The following is a 15,398-nucleotide window of genomic DNA, read 5'->3' on the forward strand; positions in this document are numbered from 1 at the left end:
GAAATGTTATGTTTGTGGTTTTTTTTTAATGAACCTGTACTTTTAATAAATGATTCCAAGTTGAGGACTAAAATGACAGAACACTCCCTTAGTCTTGATTTGGTGTAAGAGAGTAGTTTATTGCTTATTTAGAAGCAATATTTTTTTTTTTGGAAGCTATTAAATTGACAGTGTACCACATTCAATATATTTATACTGATCTACTACCTCAAGACGACCTTCATCTCTCTCCTATTACTAGTTAAGCTTATATGGTTTGAAACTGTTAATGTAAAATCATTGAAAAAAACACAAACTATTTTCTTATATATTTTTTGTTTACCTAGAGCTTGAACTGCTGGTTTAATCCACTATCATAGATAGTCTCAACTTTCTCAGTTTATGTTAAGTTGGTGTGACTTATGCTTGCAGTGGTTGCTCTTTGGAAGTGAGTGAGCATCAGTCAGCGTGACCAGTGTGTATGAATAACAACCAAGAAATCATAGAAGCTACGCCAGTGCTTAACAATAATCTTGAGAAGTGTCCAACTATCTGCTTCGTTGGCTGGAAGTTTAAGCCTGGTGAGGTGATGAAATCCATTCAGTGTTATTACATACCTTGCACGTTCAGTGCTATTATATATCCTGTATAGGCAAGTCTCTTGGTTTGACATCTGAGTCTTCTCTTGGCAAGTGATAATTCTGTGTGTTGTTGAAGTAGTTGATGTGGGAATGTGAACAAAAATTAAACTAGATGCCCAAAGAAATACAATGCTGTAATGTCTGGTTCGCATTCAGATATTACTGTTATGTAGACTGACTTTTTTTTTTTTTAAGATATGCGTTAAGTACAGCACCTCTTTTGAAGATCGTAGTCTTTAAAAAAGCATTCAGATGGGTGTGGTAATTTTAGTATTTTATATACAAAGAAACTGAAAGTCAAGAGAGGGTATGGACTTTTACTAGACCATCTAATGGGTTATTCTGGCCGGAGCACTCAGAAGTTTGACATCAGGCCAGACACCATGTAATACAGGAGTGGAAACCCCTTTCTAAGAAAGATGTACTGTAACTCCTCATGTGTTCTGGGACTGTGTAAGCTCTGCCACCCTTCATGTTCATGATGTTATTGAAAATAGAACCATTTGCAAAATGGTTCACTATCACGTTAAATTAAGAAAATAGTTTAAAAAAAATAGAAAAAAGCTTAATAACAGATCTGTTGAATGAAGTGGTAAGGAAAGATGGTTTCCTAAGAAAAGCTTCAAGAACCCTAACCAGCCCAATATTTGCACTGGACTTACCTCCTAAGGCAACTATTCTAATACATAGATGTAGAGAAACAGAAGATATGTCTGTTGATACATAACCCCTGCAAACTGGGAAATTATACTTTTAAAGAGAATTCTCAAAGTGCAGAGTAACATCAGTAATCTTTCTTTAAATTAATTTTAAGGTTTCATTGCAGTGGGCATGTGGCTCTGATCCTGTTAGCTGGAAAAAGCCACTTCCTCTGCCTTCGCTAACCGAATGCTGCTCCTTAACCTTGATATCCAAGCAAGCTTTTGGTGGTTGGAATGATGCTATCATGTGTCCATCAAGCTGACCTGCTTGATGACGGGGTTGGTGTTTTAGCACTGGCAGGTGGACAAACGTCAGAAAGCAGAGCTGTGGTTTTGAAGAGGAAATTGTTGCTTTCTCTTCATTTAAAAGTTCTTTTAACAACTGCGGGCTCTGTAAGATATGTTTGTTTGTAGAAGGGGTGACCAGTTGATATTGACAGTAATGAATAGGATGCCTTTATTTCCTTTCCTTTTGTTACCCTGTGACTTTTATTTCTGTGACTAAAGAAGTTAACAGAAAGCTTCCCACTTTAAAGGGCTTGACCAGATTTCACAAAGTTTGTGTTGATCTGAGATGGAAAAAAACAATGATTTTCATCTGTCCATTTAATTGTTTAGGTTAAGTTTAAAGGGAAGAATGATAGTTTGTAGATGACTACAGATTTTATATAAATCTGTGTCGCGTTAAGGGGTGTAGCCGATTAACCATTGTGGGTCCGGTCGGATTCAGGGTACTGAACTATCACAATCACAGATTCACCAATAACGCATTAAGTGATATGGGTCTGGTCAGATTCAGAGCACTGAACTACCACAGTCACGGATTCACTAGTAACGTATAACCACCCTTACTCTAGTTGCGTTCAATGAGAACCATCACGGCTAGGAACAATGCAGTTAAGTGCAATTTATTACAGCAACAGGTACACAGGTTCTTTGGATTGCTGGCGATAGTTACTGTCTGCAAAAGCAAACTAGCATGCATGAAATACGCAGGTGCGCAGCCTGGAAATTAACGCGTTAAAAGGCACAAAGACTCTACAGAGATTTCTAAGTTTCCACGGAGACACACAGTATAACCAAGTGTTCAAATCTCACCCAAAAGCGTCCCAATGCGGGAGGGGAATAGAGGCTCAGCCCATCGACTGATCCCAGGAGTCAGGAGGTCCTCGGGAAGGTATCTTCTCCAACATCCCCTCTCTCTTAGGCCAATTTATATTATTTTCTATCTTTTAGGTGGAGCTTCAGTGACTCTAGTCAAGCATATCTTAGTTATGATTGGTGAAAAGTTTGCCCGTCTCCGTTTAAAGTAATAGGCTCTGAGAAATTCAGAGCGCATGCTCAGTGAGGGGTAGTCGCACTTGGAGGTGGGTAGCTTTTGGGATGGAGGTGTATTTTGGTATTATAATGATATTATAATGAGCAAAAGTACACTAGAATACAGCATTTGTCAAAACATGACAGGTCGTTGGCTCAGGGTAGCAAAAAGTGCGGCTTATCGGTCTCGGTGTGCACAAGAACAATCAAGTCCCCATGTGGTCACAGAGCCTAGCTGTGGTGTCTCCACTCCGCTTTACGCTCCATACTGTTCCTTGGAGCTAGCACACCAGGTTCCCCCAGCGCGATAGCATCTAAGGTTGGAAGCCTAGGGAACGCTCAGGTAATGCAGCTATGCCCTACCCTGAAAGTCTCTTCAGTGCTGTACATTTTCTTTAAAATGTGAATGTTGGTTTTATTTTCCTAGTTACTTTAGGCAATTGCACCACAATCTGTTAAATCTGATTTGACCCCTTTGTAAAAAGAAAGAAAAACACTGGTGCTGTCTTAAAGATATTTGCTGTAGTTCAGAATATGAAGACATTGCAATAAAACATCTGGCGTTCATTTCACTCCCTAAAGGAGTGGAGGAAAGATCCAAAAGCCTTTGGCCAAAGGTTAATTTACTCCCTTTTGTATTGTATTGGGTTTAAAAGGCTAAGGAAAAAAAATGTTTTGTGAGGCTCAAATTCGTCGGTATTTTGTATTCTTAAAGAAGCTAAGATACCTGCTCTTATAGGTGCATTATTCTCTTCCTATTGTATTGAAACAGATTTCTCAGCTTCATATATAAGGTTATGCAGAAGGGATTGACATCTGGTATATCATATCTATGTGCCAATATGGGCAATGTTACCAGAAAGAATAACGGTGCTAAGGACAGGGCTGACTTTTTCTTCAGGATTTTTTTGGTGGAATCTATACAAGAGACATTTCTGTGTACAGCATAATGCCTAGATGTCTCTTGTTCCAATACATTATTCAACAAGACTGCAAATCTTGGCCTCACAGATCAAGATAGCCTGATGGGTCGTAAAGTGGGAGGAAGAGGCCATGGTGCTAGACTGTAGATCTAAGAGAAAGGGGTGCTTAAGGGATTCTAATTGGTGCCCCAAGTGAGTTCTCATTTAAAGAGTAGGAAATCTTTGTGGCATTATTCTTTTTTCATCTTATAGTGTATTACTACTTTTGAAACTGTGCGTTGGATTTCAGCCTTAGGTGTACAATAAAATTGCAGCTGGGCATAATTAAAGTTATCTCTGGCAGGATTTTAGGGCTTGCTTTTTCTTTTTATTCTGTGTAATAGTCGGATCAAGGATTTCGTATAAGCTATGGTGGAAGCCTATTTTCTCATTTTACTACTTTGATCAGTTTAACGTTGATTTAATTTGTAATGGCTGTTTTCTTTATTGTTAGATTGTAGGCTAAGTGTTGACCAATTATCTTCATTTGTGTGTTAAATTGGAATTTTAGAGATGCTTTGCATTCCTTTGCAGGGAAGGTTTGTCACATGCCACTGTAAGTTGTTAACAGATAGCTTATTTTAAGAACTGATGGACCTGTCACCCTGCCCTGCCTGATTATCCCTGTGCCCCCTTAACTGCTGTGTATTGATTCCAATTAACATGACTGACATCCACTGCTGAGGGTGAAGTTAATCAACTTGAGGATCCCCTGTTGTGAATTCATTTCCTCCTCTGAGCTTGTCCTGCTCAGTTGAGCATTTAAAGAGACTAACACAGACACTGCACAGGCATGTCCAGTCTGTACAGCAAGTCTAAGCCCAATGCCTTGGAAACACAAGTAGCTTTTTACAAGCAGTCCTGGCCAAGCTATGTTGATACACTTTTCAAAGGTCAAGCAAACTATCTTTTCCTTCTACCTTGGTTACTGACCGCTGGAAGAGGTAATCAAACTTCAAATTTCAGCAAAGATATTTTTCAGCTAAGAAATAACTCATATGAAACAATGGGGGGTTTTGTTAGCGATGGTGGCATCCCTTTTTGTTTTTGTGGTTTGGATGTGAAGCATGGATTTCTTAGAAAAATATTTTTGGAGTAGTAGAAATGTAAAGATTACCTGAATGGAGAATTTCCTAAGTCATTAGTAAGTATAATAGACAAAATGTTTGTATTTATCATCTGTAGTTGGTGACTGTAATTGAAATGAATATCCTATTGAGTACAAAATAGTTACTTCTGGCAGCAGTTGCACATTGAGCGCCTGATCAGATTATCTGAAACCTCAGCTGTCCCTTAGGTTACAATATTTGACCCTAGCTTTAGCTATGAAAATTAGCAACCATGGGCTAAAATGTCTGGCTAGGTTGGCTTAAATAGTTAAGATAGAGAAGGAATAGGAGAGCTGGAATAATAATACTGAATTGATAACTATCTTGATTTCCCATGCCAATTCAGCAATTTGTAGCTGTTAGAATGTGAGCTACCATCTGGCTTCATAGATCTTTATCTCATACTAAATTACTGTGACCTGTACAGTTCTTTACTGAAAGTTTGTAATTGTGACAAGGAGCAGATAAAGAGAAGACACTGCTGAGCCCCCAGATAAGGCTGCTACTCCCCTCTGGAGGTTAAAATTGTCACGTTTTAATAGTTTTCTAGGTAAATGCTTATGAAGCTAAGCTCCTTGTATAAACGGTGCATCTGCACTGCTTTTCTAACTGCATAGCTCCAGTGTACTCATGTAGGAAAGATGGTCACTAGTGTAGGACCTGCTCTGTCAACAGAAATGCTGTTTTCAAGTGATTTTCCTTTGCCTTACTTGACTACTTACAGAAGTCTTGAGTTGAGAGGCTTTGTGTGGTAAACAAACCCAGATTGTACTCACAGCCTTGTTACCATTGCTGTGACTTTACGCTTTTTAGTTTGCCATGTCTGCTACATTTTTGTGTTTCTACTGCATCATGATATCCACAACATCAATGGGAGTAGTAGTTGTGCTTGTTCTTGTTTTCCTTTCTTGACCACACTGAGTATAACAGGTATACAATGAGGTATTGTTCAAGTAATATCTGAACCACTTTACATAATCTGTCTCCAAACTCCAACCGAGTCTTGCTAACCAGTTCCTCTGTTCTGTCTCCCAGCTGCTTACAAAGTTGCTATAAATTACAAAAGATTTATTACCTACAAGGCCATTTGTTTCTGACTTCCATGTGAAAACTTCTGGCTGCAAAATAGAAGGGCTATGGAATGGTCACTTGTGTTTCAAGACCTGCTAAAATTCAAGGTGAATTGTTTACTTGAACTAAGTGCAGTCTCGCATAAATTTTAGATTTTGTTAGTCCCGGTTTAGAACTGAAGTTAAATTGAACAAAGACCTCATTTACCTTGAAATCAGATTTATGCCTAACCTTTCATAGTTGTTGCATCAACATTTATGAATTAAATGCTGTGTTCGGAGATAAAAGGCTTTGCTCTACCTGAATGTTGAACTCGATACCTGACTATTCACATACAATCCTGCTGAAAATATTACTGGCACTATGGTTGCAATTGTTGCTCTTAGCGACTGAGAGGTGAAGGCATGAATCATGAAGGATGCAAGCACTCTGTATGCTTAACTCAAAATCCGTATAGTCCAGCTGCTTATTTGAGTTTTTAGCTTGTGTCCTGGTATTTCACAATATAACATAAGGGACTGCACTGTCTGTAGTAGCTTATCCAAGCAATGTATTTCGTTGTAGTAGCAAAATGAGGGTGGAGAGTTAGCCTTTAATTTCTCTTATCCTTGTTATTTTTGGAACATGCTTGCAGGTACGATGGTTAGCAGACTTTGATAACAAATGTTAAAATGAAGTCAGCCTTTATTGGAGATTTCCAATTCAGACAGTAGCTCCCAGAGAAATACTCTGGGAAAACTGGGATTTTGTGCTCTTGTTTAGTACAAACATTAAAAAATTATCTCTAAATGAGTAGATAGTGAATGTTTGTACACTTGTCACTTACACCTTTATCTCTGTGTACTTATAGAAGGCCTGTATTTAAATTAAAACCATATTCCATAAAAACTCTTCAGTCTTTCGTCATTATGTTGCATTCCTAGCATTACTTTTGTGGTTAATTATTAGGAAATGGAATCACCTGAGTAAACAGATTTGTGCACACATCTTCAAATTAGTAAGTCTAATAATAATTTGTCAAATGAGTTGTCAATCTGAGTATATGTCTGTTCTTTTTTAAAGTCAGATTATTGCTTGGTACTAACTCATTGTATTGTACTGGAAACTTCAGCTTAATAGTTGCTTGCCATTAAACAACATATATATAGCAGGAATTGTCATGGTGAACGATTGTTCTCTTTCAGAGATTCCAGTGTTTCCTAAATGGACAGATAAAAATACCTGTATTATTATTCTCATTGTTTGGCCAGCTTTTTTTTCTACTACTTTTTTATACATTGTCAGCAGGTATAATAAATGCTATAACATTGTGGCACTGGGTAAGGATGTTGGATACTGACTTATATACCACAAGCATAATCTCTCTAATTTAAAAGATATTTTCTGTTTTTTGATGAATGGGTTCAGATTTCATCTGGTTTCCCATAGTTACTGGGAAGCAGTAGTGCAGGAAGCGAAACAGCGAGGTTGGGTCTTGTGTTATTTATAGGTCCAAAACCTCATATTAAAGCTTTATATCAGAGAATTTTACAATGAGTAGACTTTGAGAATTACAGCCTTTAAAAAGAGGCAAATAAACAAGGTGGGACATTGAAGGAGCTGGGCTGTCTGTTGTCCCATGCCTTAATAGTTAGATGTGATTTTAAAAGAAGAGAGAAAACTGAGGAGAGTCATAAATCAACATGAGCAATGAACTTTTTGAGGGGAGTCAGAAAGTGTAGTTGATAGTGTGAGTCTGTGTGGGCTTATAAAGCAAGGCTGCATTATTTGGTCATATCAATTATATTTAAGGAGAATCCATAGGCCAGATGTCTTAGTTAAACTTATGGTCCAGCCAGGAAAAAAAAATAAAAAATTGAAGACTATTATTTCCTTTTGTGATTCCTGTATTTCTTCCTACACATGGGTATATTTGTTTAAATTTGGTTTATTTTTTAAAAATTTGACCTCTTATCAGCTGAACGTGAGAAGCAGGTGTGGAAAGAAATGTGGTATGGAGACACAAGGCTCTTGCATCTTCTTTGATTCTCTCTGTGCTTTCTGAGTAGGGGCTTCGGGATCAGCTGTATTCCTTAATTATTCTCATTCTTACATAAGCATCATGCAGGGTGCATAGCATACATAGCATGGTGAGGGGAGAAATCAGTGCTGGCAGCGGGGGAGGTGTATTTGCTTTTTCAGAGTTACCTTTGTTTTCAGTATTCGTCTTCTGGAATTGATCCAAAACCATTGAAGAGTGTATTGATTAATTCTGTTGGGAATGTAAAGTTTATATGGTGTGTTCAGGCTATTGGCTTGGAATGGGAACTGAATAGGATGTAATGGTTTGTATCTAAAATTTAAAGTAATGCGAACATAGTTACAGTTAGGCAAATCATTAGTTGGTATTATGTGTGGTGCCATTTTCTATCTTCAACAAGCTTTTTGCAGCCATCTTATGTCTACATTTGGATAAAAATAAAATGAAAAATACCTAAAATGATCATAAGCCTTACGATTATAACAGTTGCAATTATAGCAGATGGGCACTGTGCATGATAGGAAATCTTCTTTTAGCTCATGTGCCTTTGATAATTTCTAATGTAGGGAGTCAACCTTGTGAAATAAATTGATCTTTCAAGCAATGATTTTAATAATGCAACTGAAAACTTTTTTTGTTATGTAGAACAGTTCTTCCTGGTCTTAACTTTGACGATTAAATTCATTTTTCATGAATTCACAGTGCCTACGGCTCCTGTGAAACCTTCCTTGGCTTCTGAGGGTTTTTGTGTGTGGGGGGGGGGGCTGAATTGTGTAAAGTCTTTCCATAATCAGAAAGGTAATTTGGGCCTTTTCTGACCCTTTTTTTCCCCCTTCCTCTGAAGAGGGAAGTTTCAATAGGATTGGAAAATCTCCAAAGACCCTTATACAACTCATACATTCTGCTTTAACATAATGCAATCTTTCCACATTTTCTTTTTCCTTAATTAACGGGTGGATGGAAGGGGTGTTAGATTCAGTTTCACAGAAGGATTTTATGCAACTGCACAAGACAGTGTGAAAAAAAACAGAACAAACTTCGTAGGCAATAATATTTTGAAAAGTTGACTGCATTCTAGCACAGTAGTGTACTGCTGCAAGTTACAGAGTATTGCTCGAGGCACTTGTGATTCAGTGATCCTGCTGTCTCTGTTAAGGATTGCCTAAAATAAAAATTAAAAAAAAAAAAAAAGGAACATTTTTCTGTGCCTTATTAACTAAGGCCATTCTCTGCAACATAGTGGAATTTAGGCTGTGCTAATCTCCATTACTGAACTTAGGTGGGGCTGCAATATTGCTGTACTGCAGTTTTGGACACATGCTTATTTAAGGAAGAAAACTTCCAGCTTGTGAATTGTAGACCCTTTAGCAGACAGGAGCAAGTGGGAAAAAAAAAATGTATAAAGTTCTATATATGTATAGCAATGCAGAGCTATGAACGCTAGGGAAATGCCTGGAGATTACACAGTAGGAGTTTGTGAAGTTAGGAAGCATCAGGAAAAGGGAATATTTGCCAGCTTTAATAAATGCAATAGATTGAGGGGGGAGGGAAAAATAAGACAGGATGGGTGCAGTTGTAGGTTGCTTTTTTTTAAGGGAATGGGTGGTTTGTAGAGCTTAACTGGTGAATAGAAATGTGTGTCTGACAGTCTTTTGTGTTCTGCAAAGAATAAACTGTGGTCAGTGATGCAATAACTGTTATCTAGATTACCACTAACCTTTTTTCCCTGCAAAGCAAAAGTCTGTTAGTTGAATAACTGGGTGTTTCTAGATGTAGTTCTTCTGTGTCTGTAACAGATATTCCCTCTGCAGACAACTGGAAAATGTAAAACAAAAATCCCAGATGGAAGCTGGACCCAAAGTGAGGCATCTCGGCATAATCTTATTCTAGTGATTACGCTGAAGTTGAGTGGATATGAGTGAATATATGATTAAGGAAATCTTTCATTTCTGTGAAAGACTCTCTGGTGGTGTGGAAGGGAAATATGTTGAGCTGTAGACTACAGATTTGCTTTTCTTTAACAGAATTTCCCCCTACTTTGTGCATCTAATTTTGCTCTGGTCTCCAAATTCAGAAGGTGAAAATTTTGAGCTACAGAACTGAGAGGAGTGGTTGATACACCAGATGGTTTTGCTGCTGTTCAGAGGGACCTCGATAGCAGCCAATGTGTTCATACGCGTGAAGCTCAGTAACGTCTTGCACCTGGGGAGGAATAACCCCTGCACCAGTGCACACTGGGGGCTGAGCAGCTGGAAGGCAGCTTTGCAGAGAAGAACCTGGGGGCCCTTGGGGGGAAAGATACCCTTAAGACAGTGTGCCCTTGCAGCCACCAGCCTCTTAGGCTGCAGTAGGCAGAGCACGGCCAGCAGTTTGAGGCAGGTGGCCTCTCCCTCTCTCGAGCTGTGGTGAGACACAGCTGGAGTGCTGTGTCCAGTGCTGAGCATCCCAATACAAGAGAGACATGAACTTACTGGATCAAGTCCAGTAAAGAGCTGTGAAGATGACAGAAGGATCGGAGTACGTATGGGGAGGTTAAGAGACCTCACACCATCCAGAGAAAGCTTGGGGTATTTTATCAGTGTGTGATCTTATATGTGATGAAATGGAGTAAAGAAGATAGCGCCAGGCTCCTCTCAGTGGTGCCCAGTGACAGAGCAAGAGGTGATGGGCACAAATTGAATCACAGGGAAATCCATTTAAATGTACAAGGCATTCCTGCCTACAAGAGTGGTGGACCACTGGAGCAGACTGCCCAGAGAGGTGATGGCAATGTTAAAAACCTGACTGGAAATGGTCCTGAGCCACGTGCTACTGCTTCCCTTGCTTGAGAAAGGGGGAAGGGACGGGCACCTTCCAGTGTCATCCACCCTGTGAGTCTGGAAATTTGCAAGGATACTGAACTGACAAGAGAAGGAGGAGCATGTGACAAGCACAGCTGCCAGAAGGAAATCATTGGTTAAAAGTTGGCAATCTGCAGATATTTGGGGGATGTTTTTGAGAAAGGACTTCAATTTTGCCTTGGCATGCAGAGACAGAAGAGCTGCTTTGCATTTGGGTACCCTTTGCCATCAGTGTGGACAGCTGTGTAGATGGTTGGTAACTTGTCTGTGGAACATGCAATTTGGACAGGCCAAGTTAAAAAATGTACAGCTTTTGAAAATTAAAGCTTTTGCTTTAATTTAATTCCTAATGACATATATGAGTGTAAAAGGCTTGTAGTTCTGGGAGTTAGGATGCGCTAATTTCTGGTTGAGAGCTTTAAATGAGACTGTGCTTCCTGAGATAATTGAAGTAGGTTCACCTTCTTCAGTACTCCTTACTGCCACCCTGTGATGGGTAGATGGGGCCAGCGAGTGCTGCTAGTTCATAAAAGTCATTCTCCCATTTGTGGTGTGGTAGGACAAATACCGCCATGACACACAGCAGAGCTTCCTTGTGCTTTGCTGTGTTACTGCTGAGTACTTGGGGGGTGAGCAGGTGTGCCTGTGGTGCCAGGCTTAGAGGATTTTAGTAAGAAGCAGTGAAAACATGGGCATTATTATCTTCATTAAAAACAACAACATCGAAAAAAAAACCACAATAGTAACAACAAAACCCACATATTCTACTGTTTCATAAAGTTCAGAGGAAACAGTTCTCTTTTATGAATTCAATATCAAAACATAAGAAGTTAAAACTCAATTCACTTTTAATGTATTTTTCTGTAATATATAACACTTGAGGTTGGGCAGAACCATAACCTTTTTCACTTAAAAGAGAACATACGGAGGTTTTGAAGAGTCTTTGGAGATTTTCTTTTTAAATCCAACACCTTTGTGTAAAGCTCAATACATCAATTAGAGACTTCTCTCATAGGGGAGAGAGGAGCGGTGGAGATGCTCTACCAGCTGCAGTACAGATGAAGAATGTGCTGGGAACTTAATCACAGTCATGTTCTACCCTAAATATTCATCTTCTGTCTCTAAGTGTGCAGGAATGACAGCGTTAAGGGAAGGGAGGTTTGGCATGGAATGACTGTGTATGCCTACCAAAACAGACTGTAGCTACACAAGAATGGTCAAGTAGCTCAGTTGCAAAGTATTTTTTCCAGTTTAATTTATTTTTAAACTTGTAAATATTTGTGCCATTCATCATCTGTATAGGTTCCAAAATTAAGTGTTCCTGAAATTTGGGTGTGTTACTTTGGGATGGAAGGCTAACTTTCTTATTTAGATTAACTACTGTTTTATTAAACCAATATACAGAGATGGTGGAGGTATACACAAACTAAAAGAAATGTCTATTTTGTTAAACCGAGCTGACAGGCCATGATTACAGATCATCTATTTTTGTGATGCAAACTGGAAATTAATATAAACAGTGTGGACCAAACCAGGCTTATGTTTTGCTTGTTTTTGATGGCTTTGTGAAGGGGAATCTCTGTAAATCTGATTCAAGATTTATTCAGTGATGTACTGTGAAAATGGTCCAAGTCAAGTCAGTATTCGCTTCTGAAAGTGTTACATTTTGGTCTTCTCTATGCTTTCATATGAAAGCGAATACTACAGAGGCTTGTGTTAATTGCTGAATGTGATACGCTCTACACTGTGTATTAAAGTGTTCCCTGAACATCATATCAGATAACACATAAAATTCCTTCCAAATATGTAAAGAGTGGGCAAACTCTTTGACAACAGCATGATGCGTTCTCTAGTAGGTACAGCTAAAACAGGCTGCTAATATGCATCTGAGCTCAGGAGATATTAAACTATATATAGATTTTGCTATTCCTAACAGATTGTTGTTGAGATACCTGACACGTTTTTTGATGTTACATGCATTCAGAAGTGCTGAGCTTTACATAATTTCTGGTTAGTGTTAGGTATGTGAAAACATATTAAAATGAGTGGCCTAGTTAGGAAACTCTACTTTGTCACATATGCAGAAAGGCAGGTTTGAATATTTCTGCCACAGATGCATAAACTTTCTTGATGCATGGCATTTTTTTTCTTTAAATTTCTTTTGAATTCAGCGTGGTTGCAAACTGCATTAAGAGGTAATCTGCTGTAGTGGCATGGCCATCAGTGGAGCAAGAGCAGCTGAAGATTGTTCCCTGTTTGCAGACATCACCTGTCCAGCCAGTGCTGCCGCAGCAGGAGGACCAGGGTCCCAGTCACTAAATATCAGTCACACGAGACATTTTATTCATTTTAGCAGCCTTTGGTTAAAGGCTGTCCAGTGCAAACAGAGCTTTCAGAGGATTCCTCTGGCAAACTCCAGAGATGTGTAAACATATGTATGCTGGCATCTTTTTGAGCTCAGCTATTTCTTGCGTTTGCTAAGAGAAGACAGTGCTGAGGCAGGGATTCTCTCAGACTTTGTGCTCTGGATTCCAACACGAGGCATAAGATGGATGTGGGATGGGAAGCAAATGTGCCCTATTCATACAACTGATGGAGTATGTGGTCTTTCTTCATGTGGTTCTGTTACTGCTGGAGATGCACAGGTCTTCTGCCTGCACGGGTCCAACTGGTTCATGGCAAAAAACTTGCAGGGGAATGCATCATACAGACAAAATATTTCTTTGTAACAGCCTTCTGTGAAACTGTACAATCACTTTTGCTGAAGCTTTTAGCTTATGTTGCAAAAAGATAAGCAACTGAAAGTAGGATTATCTTATTCAAAATATTGGACGTTGTCCCTTATCTGCATTGTCAACATCATCTATGATTTCCAATATTTCAAAAGCAGTAAATCAGAAGGGTATTTTTAATGTTGTCCCTAGGACAATATTAGGAGTCCATATTAGGAGTACTGTGCTTACAGCCCAAAGGATTACTTGGGATTTTCAGCACCTGAAATATGCCTACTTAGTTGACCTTCCTTTTCTCTTGGGATATTTAGTTGTGTGTCTTTAATATGTGTTATAGTTGGTCATATGCTACTCAACTATTTGTAGGCCTCTATATTACCTTTTAAATGCTAGTTTGGTTCTTTTGTTCTCTTTATGAGGGGCAATTAATCATAGCAGTTTAAACTTTATCACAGAGACACAATTGTTCCATATTTTCCTTAATTGCAGGGGAGCAGAGGCAAGAGCTCCTAGCCATTAGAGAAGACATTACTGGAGGAAACAGAGCTTTGTTCTGTTTTGTTTAGTTTCTTCTAGGTATCTATGTCTGATAGAAATGCGTTCAGAGAGCTGTTGTGACCCATTTCTTGTTTGCGTTGACTTTCCCTTTTGTACATCCATTCTCAGTTTTGGGATGTCTAGGTTTTCTGGTTCCTTACTTAGCCTTTGCTCAGATTAACTGCTTCTGTGTCCTTCTGACATATCCCGTCTTTCACTCTGTAGAGTGAAATCGGTCAGTTAACGCTTGAAGAACCGCCTGACTTTCGGTTACAAAATTGTGTGTTCGTGGTGATGTCACTGTGGCTGTAATTTGCTCTTAAGCGTTTCCACTGTTGATGTCTTACAACTGCACAAAGCAGTGAGCCATGGGCATTGCAAGGTAAGGAAACAAGACAAGTCTTCCAGATACAACAGTTCTGAGAAAAAAGGGAACCAAGCTGAAGCTACACCCAGACTTTCGTGGGGAAAAAAAAACACTTGGCTTTTAGCTGAAAGTAAACTAAGTTTTGCTAATACAAAACAACCGAATTACCACCACTCCTGCTGTTGTGATTTGTCTTTTACTTAGGTAAGCCCTTTATTTGTGGTGTTAGATCAGTTTCAGAGTATTCTTAATTTTTGTTTCCACATCCTCGGAGGAAAGAAAGACTTGATAGTGAAAAGAAGTGTTTGAAAGGAGAGAACAGACACTTCATTATGCAAAACAGATCTTCAGAATTGTGACTGGCTTGGCTTTGAGTACTTTGCATCTAAAAAGAGTTTTTCTCTGTATTTAATTTTTTGTTGCGTAAGACCAGCACTGATTATCACACCAAATGCCAGAGCTGACACTGGAAAAACTTTTGGGCTGGATCTCTGTCTAGTTTGATGGTTTAAGATGCATTTCCGGTGAAAAGCATCTGCAAATAATGGAATGTAATTATGAAGCCACCGTGTAGAAGCATATGCTGCCAAACAGCTCCAATCCTTTTGTAGGATTTTAGAGGAGACTTGCTCAATTTTAGCCACCACAATAACTGAAGTGTCAGAAAACAGGAATGGTACAAGGTATTTTTGACAGAGAATGCCTTTGATTTGCTAACAGGGCTTTTAAGCCAAGCAGCAGTAACTGCAAGCCTTGACTTTAGGAAACCATTTAATTCACAACTTGTTCACCAATGTGTCGCATTTGGGAGCAGATGATGCTGAGGTTGGGACAACTCAGGATTTTTTTTGTTGTTGTTTTTTTTTTTTTAATCTGAGTTGAAGACGGCTGCTTAAGGAAGCCAATGGTAAGCAGAAGTCTTTAACTGTGGAAGCTATTAGAGAGCTGCTGTGTGCAGGGGTAGGCAGGGCAAGGTGGGCCACCGTGCTGACTCCGAGGTTAGGACTGTCCCTCTTTTGCATACAGCAAGTCTACTTTGTGGCATTGGGCTCAGCAAAAAAAGGCTTAAGATTGCCCAGAGAAGCTCTCTCAGTGCACTGGTGCAGCCGCTTTCAGGTCAGC

At 39.1% G+C, this 15,398-nt stretch overlaps 1 protein-coding gene and 1 long non-coding RNA gene across 13 annotated transcripts in view; one reads left to right on the plus strand and one right to left on the minus strand.

The window, feature by feature from the left end:
* Positions 1-15,398, plus strand: part of SLIT3 (slit guidance ligand 3) — a 512,565-nt gene that overhangs the window by 128,611 nt on the left and 368,556 nt on the right. The window lies entirely within an intron of this gene.
* LOC308177622 overlaps positions 19-15,398 on the minus strand; it is a 109,724-nt gene continuing 94,344 nt past the window's right edge. The window contains exon 2 of the long non-coding RNA XR_013939274.1: positions 19-15,398. This exon is cut by the window's right edge and continues 54,942 nt beyond it. This is a non-coding gene — a long non-coding RNA (uncharacterized lncRNA).

This window comes from Anser brachyrhynchus, assembly GCF_964034855.1.
Source record: "Anser brachyrhynchus genome assembly, chromosome: 14".
In the NCBI taxonomy this organism is placed as follows: domain Eukaryota; kingdom Metazoa; phylum Chordata; class Aves; order Anseriformes; family Anatidae; genus Anser; species Anser brachyrhynchus.